An 18,075-nucleotide genomic window follows, 5' to 3' on the forward strand; every position below is an offset into this window, starting at 1 on the left:
TTGCACTTGACATCCTGAGCTCTCTTAACTCAGAAGAGCAGACAAAAATTAGAGCTGAAGATACAAAGCAGTGTGTTGTACTAAGTACCTACTGAAATCAGATCCTAAGCATCTTAAATATGTGAAATGTTTGGAAACTTTTCATCCTAAATGCTATTTATAAAATAAGTCACTAAAATGTTAAAACACATGCTGATCAAAGACTCGCAGAAAAGAACAGTAGGCTCTCATTCTTCTACTGACTCATATTTAGTCTGTGACGCGGAGTAAATAATTTCATATGCTTGCAGACCCATTGACCTACTTGCAAACTCAGACTAGTTATATTCGCTACTTCTGCAGAAGCCTTTTTTGCTGCTTACGGATGAAGGAGTTCTGTCCATAACAAAGGGTATTTTGGAAAAGAATCTGAGGTAAAGGAACCCTGAGTAACTTACTAGAGGTAGTAGCTGCTGCATCTAGAGGTAGAGAATTTGCTGTCAGCCTATTGAAAGTGTACTAGTTGCATACTGCTGGCTTGCTGCGAGAGTGGCTATCAGTAAAAGGAGAAAATGAATGCAGCGATGTTTTTGTTAGGTGGGCACATACAGTATGAAATGTGGTTTATTCATAGCCTTTATTTTACTAGATGAAAACCTGGATCACGTAATGGCACTTGGAGAATTAATGTGCAGACTTTTTACCAACTTATTAAAGTGATCTTCTTTCAGCCGTGCCTTTCAGCACGGTTGTCCAAAAAAACCCACCCAATCAAGTGAAGGTAAGTAAAGAGAAAAGGTTTATTTAAACAAGTGTCCTGGTTGTTAAGCATTAGAACAGGCTGCCCAGGGAAGTGGTGGAGTCGCCATCCCTGGAGGTATTTAAATGACAGGTAGACATGGTGCTTAGGGACATGATTTAGAGGTGGTTTTGGCAGTGTTAGGCTGATGGTTGGACTTGATGATCTTAAAGGTCCCTTCCAACCTAGACCATTCTATGATTCTATGAATCTCATTTCGTTATTTTTTCACTTGTCCACCGTGACCACCAAGGAAGCAGGTTGTTCAAGAACTAGAGGCTCTGGTAGACCCAGTAACAAATCAAGACTCAGAATTTGTCATTTCTTCAGAGCAATGTGCAGTGCTATAAAATAATGTAAAGTTCCTAGGTCGCATAAGATTCTATGAGCTTAAGACTCATTACAGCCTTTCAGTAAAAACACCATATTTGAGAGTAACAATCAAAGGCATTGAGTAAAAATTTTTGGCTACGAGTTTGCCTGTTTGTTTTTTTTTTAAGTAAAAAGCAAAAACATCACCAAAACAAGAGAGAAAAGCATCTGTCCTGCTAAGCTACAAGCTACTCCATAATTTTTAAAATATTCAGTTTTTCTGGGAGTCTAAGGTACTTTATACACTCACTAGTGTTAACTGAACAGTCACTAGCTCTTGTCATAAACTCACATAAGAAATTCTTGAATATTTAAAAATCAGGAAAAATAATTTAGCAAAAGAGAAGCATTTCCTTAAAAAGGTGATTACATGAAAATGTAATATGGCCTGTAAAAATCTGCCCAAATTGATTACAGGAGTAAAGTTAAGAAGATATGGATTGGTCACTCTAAATCTGAATTCTCATAATTTTTGTTTGTGGAAAGCAAATTCTACTAGTGAAAAAATTAATCCAGACATCAATTTAGTCACGCAGTCTGTCTCTGCAAGACGTAGAGTTGTTTCAGAAGAAGGTATATAAAATGCTGCACTGTTCCATACAATGTCTCCCTACCACCAGGTCACTAGAAGCTGATCTATGGCCTTAAGTTGATAGATTTTATAAATAAAATCCCCATTTTAAAAAAATTATTGTCTTCTTATTAATATATGAATCCTATAAATTTAAACCTCTTGGACTTGATATCCTGTGGCGGGGAGTTTTGAAAGCTAATAACATGATGTTACATTGTAGACTGTACCTAATTAGTAAATGAGTGAAAATAAAAGTTCGGTTATGTTTAACTCCCCAAACAGTCGAAAAAAGTAATGTTTTTTTAAGTACTCTGTCTAAGATATACACTAATTGAAGTAATATAATCCAATGGGGATGTCAGTGCATATTGGAAACTAATTTATTATGTATTTATAACTTTTTATACCGTGGTTATGACACACCTTCTGAAGGATTTGTGACCATTAGCAAGTGCACAATGCCATATGTCCTTATGCACATGGCTCTGATTCAAGAAAGGAAATAAGAAAAGTCTGAAGGACACAGATTCTAAAATGAAAAAGGCAATTCTCACAAGATGTCTGTCCACATTTTTCACATCCAAAACATTTGTACAGTTCAGAAGACTTCAGACTAGGATCCAGACTTGTAAACTGAGACTTCAAGGTTTTTGAAATTTGGCCATCTTTACTTAGTAAGCTTCAACCAGGAACTTTTTAATATTGATTTCATGTTTCACTTGAATAGCAAAGACATATGCTATTCTTTTCACATTGACATTTAAGCCACCTGTCCACCAAAAAAGGACATACACAGGTAGAATTTCCACAAACCTGGGAGTGAAATATTTTTCCTGGGCATTTAGAATTAAAAAATGTTATGTGCTATTCTGCAAAAACAAGATTCTCCTGCAATGTGATGCTTTGGTGCAGGGACTGACCTTGATCCTGGAGTTGTACCTCAAGCAGCATCTCCACCATGTCAGGATTTTTATGCCTAATAGTTTTTAAGGAATCTTATTGAAATAGCTCCCTTCTATTGTATTTCATGCATTGAGAAGATATTAGGATACAGATACTACCTTGTCTCTTTGGAAAGCTCTCAAAACCACAGACTTCTAAAACATGCTGGCTTTCCTAGTTACCATAGTGTTTATCTCATTCGAATAACAAAGCTTGAAATCCTTTAATAATACCAAAAAAAGAAAGAGAGGGAAAAAAAAAGAACCTCTGATAAAAGGATTTTGAGTCTCCTATAATAGTACAATTCAAACCAAATTGTTTTAATTCAAGTATTTAGAATGCAGTAACACATTTCAAAACCATAATGCGTTTGTAGATAACCCAATTTCTTTGTGTATAGAAATCTTAAAAGAGAGATGTGAGTTTGTTACTTAGTTTTGATCATTTATTTTGTATAAGTAATGACTATAACCTAAAATACTGTGTGGTGGTTTGTTGTTTTTTTTTTTTTTTTAATTTCAGTAAAATATCTTCTGTTCCATGTTTAGCACATGAAAAGACAGGCTTTTTTTTTTTTTTTTTAAACAAATGCAGTGGCTGTAACTTCTCTAGAAGGGCTTGCAGTAAATGGATTTGATTTAGGCAGGGTACAGTGACAGCAGCCTGGATCTACAGCTGACTGAGTACTTTTCACCCAACGTCCTTGATGAAGCCTGCATAGGGCAATGAGATGTCTCTGGAATAGCAGCTTTGAGGATGTTCCGTTGCAACAAGGAACAAACTGGTTACTGCTCCATGCCCTGCCATGCAGGAGCCTTCATATGGGTCTCACATGGAAGAAATCTGCTGGGACCACCTTTCCTACCAGGCTTTTTTTTTTTTAAAAAAGGTGAAACCTACAACCTCTCCCACTTTCTCTCCCTTTAAGTCACACAGGTTTGGATGGAACATTTTAAAAGGTTTCATTTTGCTAAGCCATTATCCATCCATGCATCCACCCATCCACCCATCCACCCATCCATCCATCCATCCATTCACCCATTCATATAGGAGCAGTTGTGGCAGGGACCGGGAGAGCGAGGAACTGCCCACTGTAGGATAAGACCAGGTTCGGGACCATCTAAGGAACCTGAAGGTGCACAAGTCCATGGGACCTGATGAGATTCATCCATGGATCCTGAGGTAACTGGCAGATGAAGTTGCTAAATCACTACCCATCATATCTGAGAAGTTGTGGCAGTCCGGTGAAGTTCCCGCTGACTGGTAAAGGGGAAACATGACCTCCATTTCTAAAGAGGGAAAAAAGGGATACCTGGGGAACTACAGGTCAGTCAGTCTCACCTCTGTTCCTGGCAAGATCACGGAGCAGATCCCTCTGGAAACTATGCTAAGGCACATGGAAAATAAGGAGGTGATTGGTGACAGCCAACATGACTTCACTAAGGGCAAATCATGTCTGGCAAATTTGGTGGCCTCTGTGATAGGGTTACAGCATTGCTGGTTAAGGGAAGACCAACAAGTCATCTACCTGGACTTGTGCAAAGCATTTGATGCCGTCCTGCACAACATCCTTGTCTCTAAATTGGAGAGACATAGATTTGATGGATGGACCATTCGGTGGATAAGGAACTGGCTGGACAGTAGCAGTCAAAGAGCTGCAGTCAAAGAGCTGCAGTCAACAGCTCGATGTCCAAGTGGTGACCAGTGATGAGTGGTGTTCCTCAGGGGTCGGTACTGAGACCGGCACTTTTTAACATCTTTGTCAGTGACATGGACAGTGGAATTGAGTGCATCCTCAGCAAGTTTGCTTATGACACCAAGCTGTGCGGTGTTGTTGGCACACTGGAGGGAAGGGATGCCATCCAGAGGGACCTGGACAGCCTTGAAACATGGGCCCATGCAAACCTCATGAAGTTCAGCAAGGCCAAGTGCAAGGTCCTGCACCTGGGTTGGGACAATCCCAAGCACGAATACAGGTGGGGCAGAGAATGGATTGAGGGCAGCCCTGAGGAAAAGGACTTGGGAGTGTTAGTTGATGAGAAGCAAAACATGAGCTGGTGATGCCCACTTGCAGCCCAGAAGGCCAACCATATCCTGGGCTGCAGGAAAAGAAGCACGACCAGCAGGTTGAGGGAGGTGATTCTGCCCCTTGTACTCCGCTCTGGTGAGACCCCACCTGGAGTGCCGTGTCCAGCTCTGGGATCCCCAACAGAAGAAGGACATGGACCTGTTGGAGTGAGTCCAGAGGAGGGCTATGAAGATGATCAGAGGGCTGGAGCACCTCTCCGATGAAGACAGGCTGAGAGAGTTGGGGTTGTTCATCCTGGAGAAGAGAAGGCTATACAGGGAGACCATATATCGACCTTCCGGTACTTATAGGGGGCCTACGGGAAAGTTGGGGAGGGACTCTTTGTCAGGGATTGTAGCGATAGGATGAAGGGTAACGGTTTTAATTTGAGAGAGGGTAGATTTAGGTTAAATATTAGGAAGAAACTCTTTAGCGTGAGAGTGGTGAGACACTGGAACAGGCTGCCCAGAGAAGTTGTGGATGCCCCCTCGCTGGAGGTGTTGAAGGCCAGGTTGGATGGGTCTTTGAGCAACCTGGTCTAGTGGAACATGTCCCTGCCCATGGCAGGGGGGTTGGAACTAGATGATCTTTAACGTTCCTTTCAATTCAAACTGTTCTATAATTCTATCATGATTCTGTCCCAAAGTCAAAGGGGAGAAAACAGTAACACTGGGTTTTGTGTTTGGGTTTTTTTCTTGTTTGCTTGTTTGTTTGTTTTTTCTTGGGGTGGAGATGCGCTCCAAATGTGCTCAGCACCTGTGTAGTGAAGGTAAGTCTGGGAGACGCTAGGATGCATATAAGCTAGGATGAAAAGAAATGGTTGGGATATTGGATAAGTCCTTGGCCAGAGTTTAATTAACAGTGGAAGACAGAAGTAAGTACATGTCTCTCTACTGGATCACATATCTGGAGACAAGCTTTTTCCAAAGGATGACATAGCCTAGCACAAGGGCTCGTGTGACTGTCTCCCAGGCTTTGTGACACAACTGGGAATGGGTAATGGCCTGAGAGGAGGAAAAAGGGAAAATGGCCTGTCACCCCTCAAAAGGTAGAACAAAATAAAATACCAAAGATGGCATACGTGGTCATCTGGCCCTAAAGAAACCTACCGTAAGGTTGTCCTGGTCCTAAAGACACCTTGGAATCTCTCCCAGGACAAGTCCTTAAACACTGTGGTAATGGATGAGTGGAATTTCTTGCCAGCTCCCCTGCGTCCTGCTCAAAGTCTGACTGAATGGCCTTAGCAAGGGAGAAAAACAATGTGAAGTTGAAGGGCAGGGTGGAGGGGGGAATTGTTTCCCTGCAGCCCAAAGCTATGATGTGCAGAAGTTATGCTGCTGTAACCAACCACTACAGAGCTCCTCGGCATAGCGGCTCTACATGATGCAGAGACATAATAATAGTCATACTCTCAACGTGCTCCTCCCAGCTTCCTCTTTGCACCCTTTTGGAAAGACAGAGAAATTGTGCAATAAAATTCAAGGACACATGGAATTAGAGGCTCTGTCTGCAATTTGCCCCATGGCACCCTTTTGGCCTCTGGATCTTTATGCCATGAGATTTAGTATTTGGCATAAAAAGACTTAAGGTTTGGGGGGGTTTACTTGAACTTGTGTAACAGGCATTTTTAAAGCTTCAGGCAGTAAATACAGACTCATTTAGATTATTTATATGCCTGAAGTTTGAGAAAGAGCTGTATCAACTGAAAATAATACATTACAAACATTATTAAAATATGCATTTACATAAAGAGCAAGTTTGTTCCTGTCTGGGTGCTTTGTTTCCTGCACATGGAAAAGACCACACTAAAATAAACAAATGAGTATTTAGTTAAATGATCACACTCAGAAATGCAGGAGAATAAGTTGACAGCAAGGATACCCCCTGCAAGCTTGCTCATAGCATCGCTCCTGGCTGCTTACTCTGTCTTCTCCCACACTCTGCCTGTAGTAGAAGGAACGGTATACTCAAGACATGACTGTTGTAGACCTTTTTTTCTTTATTTTTCTCTAATGACTGCAATAGGCTGAACTACAGTTTTTCCACTAATAACTTCATTGCTACTCAAAACGTAATACATCAGAGGAAACTCCTATACAGTCAAGCTTCTAAATGCAAACTAAAACATCACTATCGTACTTTCTGCAGAGAAAAATGACTCAGAACTTTTCCACGTGATCCTGTGTGAGGCTGTCTCACAGCTCTGAACAGTGTTAAGATGGAGCTGAATCACGAGTACTTGGATGAAATTGCTGGTGGGACATTCTCTGTGAAGCCGCCTTTGTTTAGGAGTTTCTTCTTCTTCAAGCCACCAATTCCTACTTCTGTTTACCTTCTTAATACATTGTGGGACTGCATAAGGTACAGATTCATCTGGCACATTTATATGTACAACGGAGATAATTACATAGGTCTTAGTCATGCAATTGAGCATATCTGGGTGGTTTGCACAGGAACAGCTATGTCAATTTGTACTGTCATGTCAATAATCATTGTTGGGCTGCAACTCTTTGTACTGGATAAGGTATCTTTAGTTAATCTGGAGCACGAAGAAATCATCTTTGCAAACTAAAATTTGGCCTTAGCATTCCCATATGGTAAGTAGCTTTATAGAAACACATAGTATTCTAGCAACCTCAACAGAATTATTCAAATTCTGATGTTGCTTTGATGACCTGCATAGTCAGGATCTAGAGAAAATGAATAAAATAAATAAGTTATCATTTAGCTCCACTGTTCAGTAGCATATACAAATTTTCCAATGAAAAATACCTTAAGTTTCCACAACTGAGAATCAACCGAAGACCTTCACCATGAGTCAAAGAAGCTTTCCCAACTGAAAGCAGTGGTCTCTTATCTGACATGAGAATATCCATCGCCAAGACTCTCACATTTACCCAGGACGGGGGTTAGCTTGGAGCATCAGAGGAATTCAAGAATAGGCCACAGTGGCAAAGTACAGCAAAGGGACACTCTGTGTGAGTACCTTGCACTAAGAGTATCCTCCTGGTCTGGAGCCAGGAGGTGGCATTACCAAGTAGGCATCTTCATCCTTGTGAACTGACTAAAACAGAGCAGACCACTGCGAACTAGCATCCTGTTCTTAATCCATCTGTATCAGTGAACAGATGAATGCTCTGACTGCTCATCCCTACTCTCTGCTGGAGTTACCCCTTCAGTACTGGGTCATCAGAACGATCACCTTTAGTGCTGAGTTACTGGAAGATCAATTTCTGAGATGTTCCTCAGTTGCTTCAAGCATATTCAGACAAGTTATGGCACACAATCACATTAATTGTTTAAATAATATGTCTGATTTTCCTTGAGATTAATTGGGGAACATCCACATGACTTGCTCCAGCATTTGACTGTCAATGTTGGTAACTTCCTGGTGGAAGACAAAGTTAGGGATGGTAATGGTTTCCATTCTTACAGCAAAAGAAATAAAAAGTGAAATCAAAGAGTAATTTTGAGGGTATGAGTAGCAACTAAAGGGTGGCCGAAGCATGCACCTCCGTACTGCGTAACGGAGAGTGGCAGAGAGGATCTCTATGTAACAGTAACAGAACTGGTACCTGCACCCAATGACTTGTGAGCAATAACTGGTACCTGCACACAGTACAATGACTTGTGAGCAATAAAATTGAAAATGGAGCTCCGGAAAAAGAACGCAGGCCTGTTGTACCGTCACAGGGCTCTATCTTTCAGGAGCAGTTAAAAATTGTAATAAAGCTACCAGTTTTGTTACGAAAGTACATTCACACATTCAAGTGCACATTTTGTATGCACGGATACTGTCTTTTCAAATGTAGCATCTGCTTTTGGAACCACGCAGAAAGTGATAAAATTGTAACAATAAAAGGACAGAATGAAAAGCCTGGGTTTGTACTTTCACCTCAACATTTACATTTATGGTTTTGTTTTTTATTTTTAAATTACTTTAAGTGTATAGTGCAACTTTTATTTCCTGACCAGAAACATATTTTAATTAAACAAGATTCGTAAAAGCAGAGAAACTCCATAAGTAAAGTATAGCATTCTTTGATATTAAATGAATGCATTAGATTTGCTGCTTTTCTACTACAGTCTAAGTAGAATACTGTTTGATCACTAATAAAATACAATAACCATTCTACTCATGAGATTAGCCTGAGAAATCACTTGCTGTTATGGGCCGAGTTATTCTGTTAATCCATACTCATGGGATTAACAGCGATTATATCCTTTGGGAAATCATGCAGCTTTCTAAATATATTTCTAGTTTTCTTCAGAAGTACTGGTAGGAAAACAAGAAGTGAATGGAATATACTGCGTGATTTCCCATGGTCTTTGAAAAGCAATTCATCTAATTGTATTACATTTACATAACTCCTAGGCCTTTTGCTTAAAAAGTGGGCTTCCTTTAATCCATCTGTCGTACTTTATTCTACTACAGGGTAGAAATCACAACATGCTTCAGAGAGTTAATCATTAAAGACTATGAATTGCAGTTTTATGCACAAAAGGGCATAGGTACTGGCACAAATACACAGTATATCGCCTTATCACACTATCTGCTACACATTTAACCGCCTTTGATCTTATCTAATAATAGATATATTGCTGAAATAATCACCATTTAAATATATTAGGTTGTTTGACATAGGTACTACACACAAGGAAAATCAATAATGATTATACAATCACTAGATACAATGTAAACTGCATACCGCAAATGTCTTTACAGGGTTAGATAACATCACAGAAATCCTAATGAAAGTCAATAGCCATTAGTTTTTAGAAGCAGCACTTGAACTTTTGGGATTTTTTACAGTAACTAGTCCAACCTTAGGTGCAAGATTTTAAAACAAATGAAGATCAAAGAAAGAATGACAAGTAGATTTAACAAATACGTCTTTGGAACTGGTCAATATTTGCTGCGCTTTTGAAAAACTGGTAAATATATATTAATCTTCTGTAGCAAGTTGAATCTATGCTAGCAATATTATCCAGAACTTTCAAATGAAAGTGTTATTTTAACGTCTTTTTGAGATGATAGCTGAGCTAATAATCACCACCTGTTAGCTCTCACAAATTGAAGTCAGCGTGCCTACATAAGAGATGAGGTCACTACATGGAATTCTTTAGCAAAGCTTTATTCCGCAATCTTAAGCAGCACAACCAAACAAAATGACAACAAAGTCTACAACCCTTATTAAATAAGTGTTCAAAATCATCACGTGGCTTGTGAATAATGTTTTATTCAGTTCAGCCCATCTGAAAGTGACATTGTAATATTCTTGTTATACTTTCTGAAGCTACATTCCTGTCTAATTTCAGTGTGTATGTATTTGGCAGGATTTAATATTGAAGAGAAAGAATGATATATCGATTTGAAAAGTGCAAAAAGAAAATTAAAAAAATTAATCCTTTTGTGAAGAAACTGCAGTGGGCTTTAAAGAAATATACAAGGTTTTATCAGAAGTTGAGAATTAAAACCATTTCACATGTTTTGGCATAGCAAGGACATAAAGACTTTCAGCAAGAGGTGCAGCATTTACCTTTAATCAAAGATGAGTGCAGTTTTATCTCTAGACAAAATCAGTTGGTAGTTCTTGGTACTTTCCAGATGTAAAAGAAAGTGCCCAATATAATTACATTGATATAAAGGTCCTGCTGCTTTTCTCACCAGTAAGATATAGAAAAGATCCCGTAGATAAGCAGGCTTTGAAAATAGTTGCAGAGGTGTAAAACAATTTTGTCTCAATTAACTGCTATTTTAACATTCAGGAAGCAATACAGTATTTATTTTGTATCTCTATGGCTTTGAGTCAGACAATTTTCAAAACCCAATGTATAAGTAAACACCAAAAGAGGATAAAAAAAGTTTTGCAAAAATATAATCCACTCATTCCTGTCTTCTTATAAAATGAAAAGATTTTGAAGGTATAGAACCAACAGTTTATAACCCTTATCTTCTATCCACTCTAACATGGCTGTCAAATTTACTGTTTAAGCTTTTCTTTGTAATCACAGTATTACGCACTTCATCACCTTCCCCACCCCCATCATTCGATCTAATGGTTTTAAAGGGAAAGGAAATTACTTGTCTTCACTGCCAGCACTTGACACTTTTATGGGTCATTTGTAATGAAGCTATTCTTTGGTTTTAATGGAGACCTTGATTTGGACCAGTGTGAATAATTGTCAAAAGGTGATTAATTAAATAATCACCACCACCCTGTAAAATGGATCAACATATTACATTACACTGATCCAAAAGTTATTTTATTCCTGCATTAGACTTCAAATTCTATGCATTTAAACAAGCCTTAAACTGGGCCATATAATTTACTACACATTAATTATACATATAGTGTGGCTAAAGTAAGGAAAAGTGTTTTACACCTTTTTTAACTCTGTAAAAAATGCTGCCAAGGCTTATAACAATAAAAGATCCTTTGGGGGGATAATATTCCTGACTGACAATATACACACGCACACACACATATATATAAAGTATATAGTATTATCTACATAAACTTAGCATTTAAAAAGATCTCCGTTATTTAGGAACTCACAGTTTTAGGTGAGACAGAGATTTTTAAAAAAACCACACACAACTCCACGTTTAGTTACATCCGAACAAGAGACAAGCATATGGTTAATAGCTTGTACAGAAGATGGATAGATATGTACTGTTAAATCATGAAATATTATTCTTTAGTTTAGACAGTCCTGTGCAGGTTCATGGACTGCTAACTCCTCCAAGTAATAAACTTCGTTAGAGCCATAGCTTTTGTTATAGCTTATTGCCTTCAGTTCCTTTCAGACAGTTGAAATACTATTAGCAATACTATTTATAATTTGCCCCCGGTCTACATAAATGAAACGTCAGGATTTTGAATCACAGTTTTTGAGACTAAATAAGATAATGCAGCATTTTGGTTGCTGAACCTTTCCAGAAGGAATTAAGCTTAAAAATGTTGCTGTTTAAGGTATGAAAAGGCACCAAGCAAAGTGCATATATAAATAGTCATTGTGGGAATGGAGAGATTATTTTTTTTTTTTGAGCACATTTCTGCACTTGTTCCAGTGTCTACAAAATACTTCAATAGACTGACAAGAGTCACATTTCAGACAAACATTAAATAGCACCAACATGTTAAATGATGATAGAAAAGGCAATACTTCACAGAAATATGTAGGTGTCTGCTGTACACAAAAGGCAAATAGCTGTTTTGAACTGTGAAGACTATTTAAAGGTTTAGTGTACACCTTGGATTCCTGCTGCCTACATAAGTAGAGAGACCTAAATCCACTGCATACTGGGACTAACTGATCAAAGCAGTAGTTAAATCTATCCATGGAAAATCTAAGTAGTCTTTGGAGGCAACTCTTTGAATGCAGATTAGTGATTTCATTGAAGTAGTCAATCAACTGCTTTTTTCTGGTTGTTAAAATGTCACCGAGTGAACACAGTAGATAAAAAAATGATGAGCAAAAAATAATATTTCAACTTGAACAAACTTGCTATTTGTAGACTGGATCACATGAATCTGCTTCAGTCAAGATCATTTCAGAGGTAGCTACAGGAATGAATCCCACAAAGGGACTAAGTTTAATCATCCAATCCCAGACTGTATTGATTTTGGAACTACTTGCAATGACTATATAAATAAGCCATTTCTTTGCAACTGTATCTGGAGTCGGTCATGAACCCAAAACCTTCACAACCTGGTCCAAAGTGAATTATGCCCTGCAGAAATAAATTAATAAAACTAACACAGCTAGGCTTCTCTACCAACTTATTTTCACGTTTCAAGAGCTTAAAAATATAAAATCAATAATCATTTAGTCATAAGGGTAAATGAAGCGACATAACATCAAAGTATACCCTTTAGCCATTCAAGTCATTCTAGGTAATTTATCTCATCAAAAGGCACTGGTAATAATCCTTTCCACTCTGAGACAAGCCGCCACACAGCTGCTGTATTATCCTAGAGTAAACAAGTTTGGAGAAAATATTAAAAATCAATATCTGTTTCCTTCTATCAGGCCAGATGGCATCCATCATAAATCTGCCTTTGTAAAGAGTTCTTTAGGTTTAGCAGCCAGAGTGTGAAAGACAACTGAATTAACAATATAAAACTCAGGCCAGTTTAATAGGAATTGACAGCTGGATTTCCTTAAACTTACAATATTGAGGCAACCGAACAATTTGCTAAAATTAAACAGACATGGAAAACAATCCATTACATTAATGTGCTATCTAAAGGAGGCTTTGACTAATCTTAGACACTCCAAATAGTAACATTAACTTCACAGAATCCATAAAAGCACAAACATAAAAGACTCCCAATTGTCATTTTTTGCATTCCTGTGGTTCTCGTGCCACAAAACACAGCAATCACCTCTCCTTTGAGGGTCTGCCACACAGTCCTATGGCTGTCAGGCAGTGCTTACAAAAAGTTTTGAAAAAAGGAACTTGATTACAACATCCTGAACACAATAGTTGCAATTCTCAATCAGATTTTGTAGCAGCTGTTTAAATCACTGTTGTATTGAAAAACAAATCTGCGAGTTCATCTTGGCCCATGACGTACAGCTTTAATGTTGAGTGCTTGTAGGCTACTGATTGCACCACCAAGCAGGCAACAGCTCTCTGCTTCCTTCAACACAAACTAGGGCCTCAACGTGAACAAGACTGATGTAAAGGCTGTCATATTTCGTGCTTTATATCCTGCTATGGGATCTTTTCCTCGGTATTGTAGAAACGGGTTATCAGGTGTCCTTTTGTAAACCTGCGGAATGGGGCGCATCGTGCTGGAGAGGGCTCTTAAACACCTGCAGTTCAGACTGCACCAGCTCACTTTTACTGACATATGGACTACTCTGCTCAGTCAGCCTCTTTCATCCTCCCCTGCTGTTTTTACTTAAACAATCTTCTGTTCCTTGGGTGCATGCAGAATGTGGGACTTCCAACCCTAGACTTCAAATGTGAAAGACCCAAGAAAAGCTCACCCTGCCAGTATTCAAGGTGACATCACTGCATGTGGCTTTTGGATGGATTTGAGAATCTGTCTTCAAACAGAAACATTGCTGCAAGCTTACTCACAGTGTGGCTAATCACCATGCCATGATACAGTTTTATGCCAACTCAATTTCAAGGTTTGAAGCCATAGGAATCTAGGTCTCTTCTGGTTCACACATGACACAGATATTTATGTGCTGAAGGGGCTTCAATTAGTCACTGACTGTAGTATAATCTACTCGTGACATTATGTTTCAAATTTCATCAGAAACTTATGCTTTTTAATCAATCCATCATTTATTCTCAGTCATCTGTATTTTCCCAAAGTAGATGCACATTCATTTCTCTGTGTTGGAGGATGACTCAGACTTCGCTACAGCACTCTTCCTTCTGCCTGTATAGCCCCGGAGTGTAATAATTTACAGTCTTGCCAAATCTGTGGCCAGGAGCAGATGAATTATTTGTTGAGCTTTTTGTAGTTCCATATTTGGCATTAGCTAATAAGATTATTTGCATATTTTCAGTTGAGTTACATAAAATCACAAACATCAGGTGATAAGGCAATGTATCTTCTCTCAAGAAAACCTGAGAAAAGGCATAGCCTGTGCAACCCTTTTCAGTCTTAGGGAGAATAAGCGGGTGAATAGTTGGGGTGCCGAGGGAAGGGCTTGTGAATGGAAAACGGGCAGGTGCCTGGGCCTGAGGGCAGGCTTCGTTTCATAAGAAATGGGGAAAGAAATGGGATTGATACTGGCCACCTCCTCTGTCTCTGGCAGTACTCCCTAGCTGCTGCTTCTTCTCTCAGGTACAGCAGGTGTAATGTACAGCAGAACAGTTGTTTGTCTGGTTGCCCGGAGGAGCCACTGGCTCCCCTAGAGCAGCTTTCATAGGGCCGTGGTAAATTTTTCGTTTTAAGTCAAAAGTGTGAACTCTTCCAAATCTAAAACTGGGGGGTCCTGTGTCACACAAAGGACCATACCACACAAATGCCAGTGGTCCCGTCTGCCATAAAGTTGTCTGGCTGGCAGAAGGAGCAACTGTCACCCATCCTTTAGTCTCATCTGTCTATGCCATGGCTTAATTTATTTGCAGGAGCCCACAGAGAGCTATCGAATAAGCAAGCATCATTCCAGAGATATGAGACTTGGAGGGCTTCCAGGTTTCAGGATTCTTCTCCCACTCCCATGCTAGCTTCTCTCCTTCTCACAAAGGTTCCCCCTTCCCTCTGCTCTCTGATCCTGTTATTGGGTTCACAGCACAAGTGACTTTGTAGTGAAATTTGCTAGCATAATAGGTTTCACTTAGTAGTTGAGCTGGAGGGCAAAGAGAGTCTTGTGACATGATAACATTTTCCTATGAAATTGCACCTACGAAGAGAGCTGGGACAGAGAAGCACAAAGCTGTAGGAGGAGGAAATAAGCTTGAAGAAGCACCCAAAGAAAGGGGAAGAAAAAAAACGCGGTCCTCTGAAAAAGCCTGAGTAGAGATTGGCAAGGTGAGTTAGATGTTTAGCACAGATCTAGATATGTTTCTGGGAGTAGGATGTGGATATCAGATGACTGGAAAGGTACTTACTCTATAGTATCTAGGTGATTTGAGGCAGTGTTTCTTATGCATTTCCAGTCTTCCCTTTTCAAATCAGTATCAGTATTCTCATTCACATGAAAGGATAGAGAATGAAGGATGGATTGTGCCAGAAAAGTCATTAGATTTAAGTTATTTTCCCTTCCCGCAGATCTTCCATGAGATAAGACGGTTACATTGAAGGTAATTATATAATATATGATCATTTAAATAATAAAGATGGTGAGACAAACATGCTGGTTATTTCCCCCTGAAAACTATAATCATTATACCATACTATATTATGTCAATGCTAAAGGCAATGGGGTTAGGGTTTTATTAAGCAGAGTTCTATAATTAGTCTGCCTATTTTATTTTCTCTAAATAATGTTATTATTGATGTTATCATTCCTCTGAACTTAATGGTAGACAAATAAAGGTAATTATTTCAGTAAGTATTGTCGTATTAAACACTTTATTAGGTGAAGTAGAACGATTAGACAAAGTTTCTTTTAAACTACAAAGGCTGAAATAATATTCTTTAGTATTGTTATTATTCTTACATATTTTGAATTTGTTAAAAACACTACTAACTCACATGGTCCTGGTAGGTATTCTCAGTTGAAAATGTTTCCAGTGGTTTGTTTTAGAGGGCCTGAAGTGTTGGCTTAGTACAGCAACTTACAAATGACTAGCCAGATTTCAAATGCCTACATTTCAAAAAACATCTTCCTCGCTTTTGCTGCTAAGTTCAAGTTTTGTAAATGAAGGATGCAACATTTAGCACACATTAAAGATCTTTTGAGCAAAGAATAAGAAATCTACTGGGATTTCTTATCCCACAAGGGGAAACAACTACCCCATCTTACATTTACAGTTGAGAACCATTGACATTTCCTTCATTTTGATGGACACACACTGAAGTACAGATACAGACTTCACTTGAACTTCAGAAAGTGAAGAGATAATCATCCAGGTTTGATGGGAAAAAGATACACATGCTGAGAATATCATGCAGCCTCTTATACATGAAGGACATGGGATATGATTTAAACAGAACTTTTAATAATCCTGCACAATTGTTATGGGCAGATGATCAAAAGTTCAGAAAGAAAGAAACACTTCTACTTACCTAGGAACTGGAGACAAGTTAACAACATTTTGTGGCCCAAGAATAAAAAGACTGATAATGTGCTCAAGACTCAGTATAACACAAGTTTACCTTCCTCACCGATGATGAATACCCCTACTGTAACTTTGTCATTTACAAGTATGATGTTTAGTCCTCATGCAGTCACCCTATGTCCTCTCTGTAGTCAGTGGAAGAAAATAGGCATCATCAGGGGTGCTAAGATAAACATCTAAAATAGGACAGCCAAACTGCCCTTAAGAAGCACTTACTTCTCTCCATTGGTTTTAAGGGCAGCCTAAAGTAAATAGCTCAAATGTAGACATCAGACTTTATTTGTCTAAAACTCCATCAGAATCTCACCATGGCGAACTGATATTCAGCCTAGAGATCAGCTAAATGTCTTTGTCACATCTAAGCTTAATCACATCTAAATTTAATCAAGCTCAAAGTTATCTCCATAGATAAAAAGACTGAGCCAAAGCTAAAATTCATAAGGAAGGCATTTTCTCCAAGATGCCTCCTTACATAGAAGCCTCCAAAAAAGGATCATTTTATAGAAAATAACAGTCTCTATAATCACAAATATTTATTTATGCAAGCTGACTACACTACAGATTATAATTTTACCAGAAGTCTTTATGTCTCAGCGGACAAAAACTGACCAAAATTGCCATCAACAGGATGTTGTCTGGTCAGCCTGAGACTTGAATGTCTGCTGCAGCAGTGGTCAAACGATGCAATGGTTACATTGAAGAAGGTACAGTCTGGAGCAGTTAGGTGGTAAATAGCACAGAAAAAGTCTTTGTCGTAGCAGTCATGAAAGACCTCAGAATTTACCTCTTCCAGAATGATTACCTTTAAATCCAGGACAAGCAATTGTGCCCTTAGCTGGACATTATTGCTCTCAAAAACATTTTATTCCCTGTAATTTCTTTCCTGTGTTTTCACTTTGTTGGAAAAAATTAGTCATTTACCACGAGCTTACCTCTAATTTCTTGAAATACAATTCTAGAATGGGTTTGTATAAACTGCACGTGGTCAGTTGCTAAAGATCAGAAGTGACCACCCTTATTAAAAGTCAGTATCCTCTCTGCTCCTTTAGCATTTGGGCAAAAATATTTCCAAACTTCAAGGATAGCCTGATATTTAGATACCTAAATGATATAGATCTTAACCTCAAAGCAGCTCCTGTTTATCATGCAACCCTCTTAGTTTCAGTGGAATTCTATTGTGGGAAAGAGCGTTGCCTGCTGTAATCTACCAGCATCAATCAGTCAGTCGGTGAACTAGTCAAAAGCCCATAAAAGCTAGGGTTAAAATCAAGGATCACATTTCTTGTTGCAAAGAAATCTGAAGTATCTATTCCTAGATAATTCCAGGCAATTTTATCACCAGTTCCCTTGATACAGGCACTTTCTACATCTCCTACAATTCAAGATTTCTTAATTTACTCACCTTAGAGCATACTAAAACTATGGTTAATAATTTAACAGAAAAGTTTAAATTCAATTCACGCATGCACAAAAAAGCATGTATATGGCACAATCCTAATTTAAAAATGGAAAATAAAAAATTCATATAAACCCATAAGAGAAACTGAACCTTGTTATTTTTAGAACTTTTAAAATGAGCA

The sequence above is a fragment of the Vanellus vanellus genome (assembly GCF_965231255.1).
Source record: "Vanellus vanellus genome assembly, chromosome: 2".
Classification (NCBI taxonomy): Eukaryota; Metazoa; Chordata; class Aves; order Charadriiformes; family Charadriidae; genus Vanellus; species Vanellus vanellus.